Genomic DNA, 12,254 nt, shown 5'->3' on the forward strand with positions numbered 1-12,254 from the left:
AGGAAATTACACCAAAAAGAAATTAAAAGGGAAAAGGTCTATTTTTGGTAACCTGTCTCCTGTGGCTTCCACTCTTATTGCCACATCCTTTGGCTTTACAATGTGGGAGTTTGCAAGAGGAGGAGAGAAGTCCCAATTTATCCAAAGGCATCAGTGACCACTGTGTCCCAGTAATCAGCCAGCTCAGCTGCAGGCTGAGGTGGGTGCGAGTCTAACCTCTGGAGAAGGGTTTTCCAGCCCTATCTCTTCAGGCTGTGTATCTCTGCAGATGCTCATTTCCATGGACTCTCAGGCCTTGCATCTTGAAGTCAGCTCCAGTTTTGCTGCTGCCTGAGGGGCAGGTAAAGCAACCCACTCAAGCAGGGCCCTGTGGGCATGGCAGTGCTGCTAGCCAGAGGCACAAAAAGCTCTTAGACCAGGATATGGTGCAAGCAGGCTGCCAGCTCTAAGGACAATGCTTGCAGTCCCGGCTGCAGGAAGTACTTGGAGGACATTTGGCAGACTCAAAAATGCTAACTTAAATGATAATGATCTCATTCTGAACTGGTATAATGAATCATAACAGGCAGAATAACAATTTGTTCTAGGAAGATTTATGGTCATTACTTTAAAAAATAAGTTAATGATGAATTTGAAAAAACAGTGTTAAAACCTTCATCTGTTGGACTCTTTGTTGACTCAGGTGACATTTACTCAATGCCACTGCTCAAGGGTTTCTTTTTTTCACTCTGTTTCATTGTGCAATAATTTTTGGCTTGTATTTCAATTACAGGAAGAAAGATACAGGAAAGGCATGGGCAAGTGCCGCTAGAATTATTTGCTCTAGAAAATTCCACCTTCATCAGAGAATTTTGGTTTTTGTTAGACCAAAATACTCTCAGCCAGCTCTAAATTAGTGTGTCTTGTTCCAACAGTTGTCTTTTGTCTTTTCTCCCAATTAACTGCAAAAGGTGTCTAGTTTCTTCAGCTTTTATTGAGAACTGGGGCAGCTATTTTTAAGCAAACCCTGAAATATTTCCAGAGGAGGGAAATTCCAGACAGCCTTACTGAAAACCCCAAAGCATCAGCCTGTGACCAGTTTAAGCAACAACTGCAACCAAAGGAATTGCCAAATTTTTACTTCACTCAGGGAGCCTTGTGTCTGCCACCGGAATTACAGGGAGAGATAAATTACTTGTCCAATTCAAGCTTCAGTTTGGGACATGTGGTCTGGTGCTATGGAATCAAATTGAAATGCAGAGGTATGTTACAGTCACTGCACTCAAGACACTGCAGATCTGCTCAACTCCCACAGAAGGCATATTTTTCCTCCACACTTTGTTGCAAATACAGACTGCTTGGCTTATTCAGCCAGCCCTGTTCAGGCCTAGATAGCTAATGAACTGTGCTAAATGTTACTAGTGATCTCATGAATTACATCTATATTTCCAGGATATTCTGTGTGTTCACTCACATTAAATGCCCTTTTTCAAACTAGTTCTAATGGAAGGATGTATTTCCATGTCAGTAAGTGCAAAACATTAAGTGCTAAAGTAAGAGTTTAGCTCAGGCTCCAAAATATTTACTTCAAAACAATTTTCACAATCCCATATTAATTTGATGCCACAAAGTCTTCAAAATTACTATTATCTAGTAATTTTTCAGATGCCCTTGTTCTTATATTGCTAATATTTAAAGGGACATTTTCATCTGCTTTAAAATATGTTCATGCAGCATAAATATAGTGGAGCCTTAAGAGAGTGTCCCTTGACATTTAAGAAAAATGTACCTACAGAATCAGAGACTAGTTAACAATAAAAATACAATGGTGTAGCCTTGTGGAGAAGGAGCACACTGTTTTAGGTCATTTCTCTCAAGTGGTCTTTTCTGGAGGTCCACTAGAGGTAGGATCAGCAAATGTTTCACCAACTCTTCAGCGTTTGTCCTCCTACTTGGTGTGTGCAGATCATCCTCTCCTCTGTCACTTTGTGGCAGTAGTTAAGTGAGGAAACGTGACTAGAAACTGTTAAGTACCTGGGTCTGATTCCTATTGGAGCTGCAGCCCCATTAGAGCCCCAGAGGGAGGGAGAGCTGGTTGAAAACACTGGGGAGAAGCAGCTGTTTTAGTGATGGCTGGTTTTCCTTTGGAAAACACTTTATCATACATGACCAAAGCATTCTGTGTTTTGGGAGATTGGCTTCTTCAGTGCCTGTCATCCAATTATATACAACCCCTTTCCTCATAAGGTGTGTGGTTCTGCTCATAGGGATGGGGGAGATGAAGGGAGAATGGGAGCTGTGTGGAAAGCCACAGGCACAGGAATGCGGCATTCTAGTCTAAGTCTTGTTGGATCCAGAGCCACTGATGGTGGAAGCTAATGCCTGGACAATGTAAAAAGACATCTAGCAGCCTTGTTTTGTGGCTCTGAGAAACAAGATTGAAGCTGTCTGGGAACTCAGGGGGCTGGTGCCAGTGTCTGTGGCACAACAGCTGGCAAGTGCACCATTACTGTAATAAAATACAGGAACATAGGCACCTGTAGGGGCCTCAGACACTGAGACCTCTGGGCCAGCAGTCTGGCACTTGGGAGTTGCAGTATCATCAGACATGATGGGATCATCTATGGAGACATCTGCTCCCCTCTGCTTCTCCTGGGAGGAAAAGGAAGTGCAGGCCACAGGCAGTGGGAGCTTTCCCCCTGCCACTCCCCACCCCGTGCCCTGAGACCTCACCCACTGCTCCAGGTGAGCGAAGTCTAGCGTGATTTGCAAGCTACGAAATCATTGGTTGGGGAATTTGCTCCATGGAGAGACCTCATGGGATACACTGGCATGAAGCCTGGACGGAAGGGGTGACCCCCACAAGGATAGGGAGGTCTGTAGCCCTCCTTTGGAAAAGGCTGGCACTCTCCACTGCTTCACCACCACTTTCAGAACTATACAGAAGAGCAGCAAGGGGCTATGAATGGCAACACTGTCCAGTTTTCCTTCAGGATGGTCACTGGCTGACCAAGAAGCACCGGACACCTAGGTTCCTTTGCTTTCACCAGCAGTCATCATGGTTTTCTCTATTTCTCTCCATTCAGAAATTTCTGCTTACCTCGTTGGAATCTCCTGTGGGCCTATCCCCTGCTGAAAATAAAAACACACCATCTCTTGACAGAAGGTTTTTGCTGAGCTGACTTTTTTTCCCTTTAGCTTGAGGAATTTGGGCAATTAATAGTCCTGACAACTAATCATATGCCTTAACATTAATCCTCTCTATGCAAGCAGGAAAAAAGGGTTCTTGCAGTACCTGGTGTCTGCCTGATCAGCTGGACCACAAAACAAATCCTGCTGTTGCTCTTAGATAAGCCCCAGATAATCCTTGCACTAAATATATTTGTGTGTGTGTGTATGCACATCCTCCTTTTCATTTATATTCATGCCTTTTTAAAAATTGTTGCCAAAGTATGTATGTGTTTGGAACAGAAGCACTGCAAATTTTAAGAGTGTGCAGGCAGCAATGGCCTTGAGAAATGGATGAAATAAAGTGTCTTAGCACTACAGCTTAAGGAATCCTATCTTGCATAGTAGTGGATAGTCTGAAAAAATAAAATAGCTGTAGCAAAAACATGATTATTAAAAAATTTCACTGCTGAACGAACCGTAGTCATTAATATATAAAAACTTGGTTCAAACCCACAGACTTCTCTCCTCTTCCTAAGTGCTCTCCAAAGTTATTTTGAAATAATTTTGCTGGTCTACTTCGTATTTTTGTTTCTTTTTTAGGTCTGGAAAACCTTTTGGCAATGGTGAATTGGTTCCAAAAAGCCTACAAAACATTTAAATAATAATATTTGCAAAAAAAACTTTAAGAGTGAAGAAAAGCTCTGTAGAAATGTAAATTTGACTTGGAATTTACAAGTTTGGAGAGGATCTGGGTGTTAAGTGTCAACATGAATTAGAGGAAGATAACACACGAAGCATATTGGAAAGAATAATATGGCAGAATAAAGGAGGAGAAAGAAATAGTAAATCACCTATTCTTAGAAGTGAAGGGAAGAAAGAAGAGGAGAACAAAGGAAGGAGGAGTGCTGATTCTTCTGGTCTGAAAGGACCTTTGATAAATTAACTCAGCCCTAGCCAAGTACAATTAGAGGGAATGTATATCTCTCCATAAGCCTGAGACTCTACAAGAAGTAAGAAGAGTAGCTGCCAGAGGACATCAGGACAGTGGAGAGAAAAGGGATGGACCCACCCCATTTTCCTGGCTGAGAGGTGGAGACCATCAAAAGCATCATAAATGCATAAAGATATAGGCTCTGCATCTCTGCTTTGTGCAAGGCATAATGCTTTTTCTGGAGAGGAGGAAAGGTATGTATTTCTTTAAATCTTCTGGAGACACCCTTGCCTGATGGTAATCCATTCATTTTCATCTGACAGATCTCAAGCTAGCTCCTTGCCTGGCTAAATTTCTGTTTTTCAAACAGACAAAGTTAACGCTGAAGCCATTACCTGTAGTAAGCCCTCAGTGAAATCCCAGACATTCAGAGCAGGCAGATGGTAACTCGCTCCTCACAACCTCTCTGTTTACTCTGCTGGGCTGGGTCCTGAGTACAGAAATTGGCTATGGTTTTAGTAATTTAGATTTTTGATTTTTCTGCACTGTTTTATGCAGAACATCCCATCAAACACATTCAGTCATTTGTTAAAAAGAAAAAGCAAAAATCAAGAAATGGCATACACAACCCAAAAGCTGCAGATGCTGTGGCACACTCCAGTGACATTTCTAAGCCTTAGCACCCTTTTTTCCATACAGCAGTTCTTCAGGCGGGGTGTGTTCATTCAACCTCTGCAGCTCAGAAATGAAAAACACAGGAAACTCAATAACAAGCTCTCCTTGCTTACAGAGCACCATCTGATCCTCTGTGGGCCACTCACAAGGCCTTCAGCACAGGTGGTGCTGAATGCAGAGCCCACACAAGGTTGCATGGCAGTGCCTGTCACTGTCTCACTGCAAACAGGCTCCAATGACAGCTGAGGATTTCCAGGCAACCTGAACAACAAGGCACAGCAAATAATAGGGATAACCCTGTTTATAACATGTGCCATGGCCACACCTGGCTAATTATCCAGCTTGTTTTGAGCTGGCAAAATGGAGATGCCCCTGAGACAGAAGGGAAAGGCACCAACATCTTCCATGAGAGTGGCTGGGAGGCTATGGGGAAGATATTTCTACTCATTTTGCTTCACAGCACCAGTGAAAAATGGCACCAATGGTGCCATTCTCTCTCAGACAAGAGAACAGAGTTGTGCCTTGGCAAGCTGCAATCCTGGTGCTGGAGAAGCCTTACCTGGAAAACAGCAAGGGCTATTGAGGCTTTGCAACCCATGCAGAATTGTCACCTCCACTCAAAACACAGGGAAGATGTGTCTGGAGCTCCCCAGACCCACAGCTCTGCATCAAAGTGCTCTAGGAGATAGTTCCAGACTGGAGGTCATGTAGATAGTGCATACTGCTTTGGAGAAGCAGCTAGCTAGCACCCTCCCAGGCAGCTAAAGAATTAACAGCCTTGGTAAATTTTGTGTGTTTTTAGGGCTCCAGTACATGTATAAAAAGATATTGAAAGACATTTAAGGGACTTGAATACTGCACGTCTTCTCCTTTCTTTGCAGGATCCTGTTATAACTACAGGAAATTTTGGAGCTGAAGAGGGCTATTGGGTAAAGGGCACTAGGGAAGCTAGAAAGTCCAGGTAGCTTTCCAGCAATATTTCGGCTGCTAACATTTTGCAGGCTGCACTCCTTCACTGTTTAACAAGCACAGATAAATACAAATATACATATATACATACATGTAAACTTTAAACTGGGTGGCAAGACAGCATCTGTTACTGGTGTTTGCTGTGAGCTAAAATGTAGGTGATGTGAGATCATGCCTCTCACTGCCACTCGTGATCTACTTCCACACCACCACTTTCCATGGGTAAGTAGCTGTCACCTTCAGGGATTTAATGCTGGAGGTGACCTCCAAGATGCCACTGGGAACTATTAGCAGCTAGCAAGTAATGTCTTGCCATGAACTTTAAGACACTCTCTGCAAGGACACATAACTGGAGCAGCCTAGGGAAAAGCAGGAGGATGCCTGGAAATAAAGTGAGCTCCTGACATTTTAAAACCACACTGATTTAATATTTCTGTACAGGAAGGAAACAAGAGATTAAGCAAGACTGGAAAAATGGAGTCCACTGGGGTACTGAAATGCTGTTTTGATCCTTTAGTGCTTGAGCATTTTTATAATAATTTCCTTGGAAACATCCAGGAAAGCTTAGACAGATTATATTGACATATCTTTTAATTTACAAATTCTGAGTCCTCATGTCAATAAATTATGAGGCTCAGGAACAATGATCTCATTCAGCTATTTCCTCATTCCCTTCTGCTGAAGACTGACCCAGCAAACAGTGGCCAAGAAGGACAGATGAGCTGAATCTTGTCTTGTACCACCACAATTCAGATCTGGCAGCAGGTGAGACTTATGCTATAACTGGCAAAAGGTTTTTTTGTGGTTCCAGAGAGCTTGGGTAAATACGCTTTTTGCTGTATACCTTCCACCTCTGCTGAAACATCTCCTGATCATGCTTTCAGCTGGCTTCTGAAATGGCCCCCTCCATGAAAAATCCCCATCAGCAAGATTTTCCCCTATTTATCTTTCTGTTTTCCACTGTTTATACCACTCTGCTCTGACCTGCATTACTAATCCTCACTTTCTTTATACATCGTCCCACAACTTGAAATTAACTTTTTCTTTGAAAACTCCCCTCTGCATCACATATAAGCTCAGTCTGCCTACTGTTCAGCAGTTGCTTTATTCAAACACAGCATTAAAGAAAAGCAGAAATGCCCTTTTGGCATGAGTAATGCAACCAAGAGATTTTTGTTTCACGTGGCTCTCCCCCAACACCCATTCCAGTCCGTCCCACTAACATATCTGCATCATTTTATAGTTCACTGGCATAAGCTCAACTGGCATGAGCTTCCAATTGAGTTTAGTGTTGTGTAGCCCTCAAAGAGCAAGGCCCTTACAGGTACGTAGGTATCTAAGTGTGTTGGTACATTTGGATTTAGTCCATTTAAGGTTTAACTCATGGTTCTCAGTTTATCCATATTCCATGGGATGATTTAGCCAAGAAGTATAAATCCAGTGAAATACCTGAGCAGAGGAAACCAGCCTGGGAGGGAGTCTGTCTGGAAGCTGACAGGGCCTTCCAGTAGTGGTCAGTCAGGAGGCTCAGTGTAGGCAAGGTGAGATAGGTCTCTGCCCACAGAAACCACCACCTGGTGCCCAAAACCAGCCCTGTTTTGAGTGTCAATACCATCCTGTGGAAACCACAAGGGAACAGCAGAAGGCAAGGAAATGGCAGGGAGCAGGAAAGGGTAATACTATGAAAATCTGGGTCCACCTTGGGCTTGTGCTGTATACCAAAACTATACTCCTAGAAGCAAACAAACCTTCTCAGAGAGTGAACAAGTGCCCTACTTTAGCACCTTCCTTCTTTTACCCCATTTAAATAGGGCTGAATACTTTCTGCCACCTCCACAGTGTGGGGATTACAAAGCTGTCCAGCAAGTCAACTCTCATTGTGTATCTGGAGATAATGTTTCGAAAAAGCCTCTTTCCCCCTTTCTAATGACTGCAACACTTTTGAACACTGCAACATTGTTGCCTGCAACACTTTGGAAGCCTTATGTGAGTCTTGTGAAGAACTATTTCACCAAGGTTGTGTCATTATCCTTGTGCTTTTGCTAATTTGTTCCTGCTTTCTTGTGTTTCAGTCACAGCTTGAAGATTTGATGCTCATTTTTATATAAGGCCAAGAGAGTTCAGATTTTCAGATACTACAGGAAGGAGTACTTCTGGAGGTCATCTGTACATGAGCATCCTGGCTCACTGTGAGTCACAGCGACACCCCAGTGGGGATAGCATGACCCTAGTATGTCTGCTGCAGCTCAGTATGAAATCCTCCACATTTTGCAGAGCAGTTTCAAGCCTCCTGCTCCTGCTCCCTGCTCTGCATCCACCTTCTCAGTCCCCACAAGAGTTCAGTGCAGTAAGGCCCCCTGCCAAGTGGTCTGTGCATCCAGCACCAAACTGCCTGCCAAGGCAACACAGAGCCCGCAGTTGCTCCCAGCAGTGGTTTCCTGGCAGGGCTGGTGTGCCCCAGGAGCTCCTGTAGGAAGGGGCATGACCAGGGCACGGGGTATGCATGCTAAGCACAACAGCTTTTTCTGGGATTCCATCTCAATTGTCTCCCCACGGGAGGCTTATGAGATACACCACGGCTCTCTTCGCGATCCTCTGCTGGCCGCAAGAGGGCTTCCTGCATTAGCAGGGGTGCTGCTGCAGCGAGCTCAGCACAGAACGGGCCCTGGGAGCGGGGCATCACTCACCACATCCCTCCCAGGTTCTGGCTGCCCCCAGGATCTGGCTCCCAGGCACCATCCTTGGAAATGAAGCTCTCACCACGGTCATGGAATCCTCCCTGCAGATGTCACTGCTGCTACACAAATCCCCCCATGTGGTTTGCAGTAACAGAGAACATGACAAGGTACCTGTGCACATTTTTCTTCCTTCATTGATTTTTCTTGCCACTGCTCCCACACTCTAGGTTGGAACAAGGCCTGAAGTAATTTCCAACTCCTAGTGGCATACCGTTCTCAATTCACTGCAGAGATGACATATGTCTGGAATGGAGCAGGAACTCTCACACTGCTTGCCATGTCTAGTGCTTTACTGCAAAAGCCCTCTTCCTGAAGACCACATTGATAAAGCAGTGGGGAACGATGACAATTAATCAGTGCTCAGCCAGAGCTAGCAGCAGACCATGAGGTCTAGGTGGCATCTTGGTTATTTTTCTGTCACTGCTTAGGTTGTTTTTTGTTTAGTATTTTGTCAGTTTTCTCCCTATGCTATTGCTGAAGTGACAGGATAGCCCTTGGCTCCCAGTCTTGTACCACATGAAACACTGGGATTCTTTCAGCCTTTGGCCTGGGAAGCAGTGGGGGGCTGGACACAGCTGCTGGCAGTTTCCCGCACTGCCTGCCTCAGTCAATTCAGCAACTAGAATATAACTAAAAGGCTTTAGTGGTGGAGTTCATGCTCACAGTTGTAGTTCTGGCCCTACCTAGCCCTGTCCCTCCACCCTGTTACAGCTTGTGGTGCTCTGACTTGCTTTCTTTACACTACTGGGCACTCTTGTGCCCATTCACAACTGAAATCACTGTATTAAATGTTCTCCCTCCTTTTAAAGCAGTTTCATCAAACCTGTCTCTGCATTTGCTTTCCCACTGTGCTGGGGCCTCTTGAAGACACCTGAAACTAAATGAGGTGCAATACTTTCACCTCCTATGGGGCTATGCCAGAAATTATTGATAAAATGCTGTTTTACAGTCCTTATCTACACTGTAAAAAACATTCTGAAGTTTGCTACATGCCATTTCAGCTATGCAACAGGGTGAGAGGGACTCGAAATGTTCCAAGTGTGTTACGAAACAGATAGCAATGGCTGATAACAGCAGAACTGCAAAATTTCTGACCTGCAGCCACTCAGCGATGTCATTGAATTACTCTTACAGTGTTTGAATGCCCCCTTGTAGAAGTCCAGTTTTCACTTTTATTTCACATAAAATCTGAAGAAGATGCCTCAGAGTTCCTTTTCCTACTGTTTGCCACTAAGTCCAATATGTAATCCTTCTTGGCACAGAGCACAGCAAGGCAGAGGAAGACAGAAAGTCTCTCGTGTGTTGAGAAGACAGCAACAACTTTTTTTTCAAATACAGAGGGACTGGATCTGATGGATAAATTTTCAAGCTTGTTCTCCAGCCCATTTCTTAATTTTCATTTACTAACTGGAATGTAAATTCACAACTGATTTTCTTCATAGGAATTTCTGATACTATCTGCAGAGGGAGAGGTGGGCTGGTGTTATGAACTGGAGGCAGCACTTGTCCCTAGCCAACTCCCATCAAAATCACCTGTGTCCTCTGCTGCTTCCCACAGAGGGCTGTAATTAAATATCTGACTATTCCCGGCATAGGGAGGGGCAGATGTTGGCGTGAACCTGGCTAGATCCCAGCAAGTCCCTGTGACCCTTTTAAGGTGCACTCGGTGCTCTGGCATCCCCCAGCTCTTGCAGGGAAAAGCTGGCAGCAGCTTCCTCACAAAGATGAGGGATGAGATCTCCCCTGGTCCGGCTGACCATGAAGGGGGAGTGAGGGGCAATGGGCAAGCAGCTGGTTGCTGCAGCCAGGCATGTGGTAAATGGACAACTGGCTGAAAGGGTGTGCTCTGCCATGCAGGACAGTGGGGCTCCTGCAGGGGTGAAGGAAGCAAAGAAAGAGAGGTCATGGGATTCATCATAAAGCAGATTTGGCCTCTGCAAACCTCCACAAGCATGACAGCGGAAAAAAAAAAAATGCAGAGATGCCTTTGTTCCTGCAACTGACACCACCAAGTGGAGAGAGATCTCTCTCACTTCCAGACAGAGAGACACCAACTCAAGAATCACAGGAAGAGACCGACTGCCATGGAAGGTGGGACACATGCCACTCTTCCAGCCACATGCAGTTTTCAGGGGCACACCTTCCTGCAATAACATGAAGAAACAGGCAGTTTTATAGAAACACAACACAGGTTTCTATTTTAATGAGAAAATAATTATATACTTGCATTGTAGGCCTCACAGTCACTATAAAACAGAAGCAGGATAACATTTAAGTGGTTAACATACAGAAAGCCAGGTATTGTTGAAACTGGTTGGTAAGTCATGACAAAGATGCTGCCTCTTGATTGCCAGACATGTCAATACTACTCTATTTTCCCTCAGAAATGTCAGTACAGAGCAAGATGAAGCCCAAATCAGCAGCTTTAAAAACAAATTGTTCAGAAAACCTGCACTGTAATCCCAAACCAATTATAATCACAAATGCTAATGCTTAACTATTTCTCAATACACAGTTTCATTAAAACCAGTCTTTGCCACGGGAAAGGATCTGAGCGCTTCTTTTGTGGAGACAAAGTTAACTCTGCAATAGTGCTCTTTTGTTGCATTTGATACAGTCATATATAGATAGATATGTATTACTGCCATATACTTATAAACACCTAAGCTTGGTAGCATGCAAATGAAATAACAGAGGCAAGGAAACTGCATCATCTCACTCTTGTTACCACAGCACTACATGTGCTGCTGACTATAAGTGTCCATAATTTCTGGAAGAGAAAAACTGTGCTGGGTGGAAATTCTGTCTGTCCTGGACTGATATACTTTTGCTACAGGGGCTAAAAGCAAATGCTTCTATCACAGAGAACAACACACGAAAATACATCTTATGATGGGTGATTACTGTCACTGGTTTCCACTGAGAAAGCTGGAGGGAAAAACAGGCCTATAGACTAAAGAAAATAAAAATTCAAGTTCCTGGGAAGGCAGTCCAGGGCTGACCCAGCTTTTAGGAGTAAATACTGTGGGAAAATGAGAGTGTAATTTAATGCAAGACCACCACACCACAGAGGCCATCTCCTATTCTCAGAAAACTCCTTCTTCCTTGTCTCTCTTGAGCTCTCCCCCAAAGGTCAGGAATCTTCTTGACACAGGTGTGTGAAGCTCGCATCTGCAGTGACATATGGTCTCACTAGTGCTGTCCTAGTGCTGGTGTTTTTCCTACAGCTGTAGGGTAACAACCTACCTTGAGACATGAATCACCCTTGATTCACCCTCGATTAACATGCCTGAAAAACAGGTCCACTTCATAAAATATCTAATTCCTCCACAGGCATGGAGCCTCCCCATGGTGCCTCTCCTTGAGATAAGCTCCCTGCCCTCATCACAGTGAACTCTCGGTTCAGCAAGTTTTCTTCAGTTCAGTAGCACTTATGGAGAAAATGGAAAGAACTGAGTCAATGTCTAGATAGAAACGTATTTACTACAGTTCCCTGAAAATAAGCCTCAAAATTTTAAGTGTGCATGGACAGAAATCACATGCTGGAGGAACTGAAGGGTGGTGGTGGTGAATAATTTGGTTGCAAGCTCTGTGTTTGTTTAAGAAAAGCACCAGAAGTATGTTCACAGTATCGGTACTCATTTTAAATGAGCTCACTGTTTCAGGATAAAACAGCACAGCAGGTCATGAAACCAAGGAAAGGCTTAGGGAGGACACAGTATCCTGGCTGATGATTTTTAAAAAAGATGTCTAAATAATAACTGATTATAAAAAAGAAAGAATATTTTTTA

This window comes from Zosterops lateralis (assembly GCF_965231275.1).
Source record: "Zosterops lateralis genome assembly, chromosome: Z".
In the NCBI taxonomy this organism is placed as follows: Eukaryota; Metazoa; Chordata; class Aves; order Passeriformes; family Zosteropidae; genus Zosterops; species Zosterops lateralis.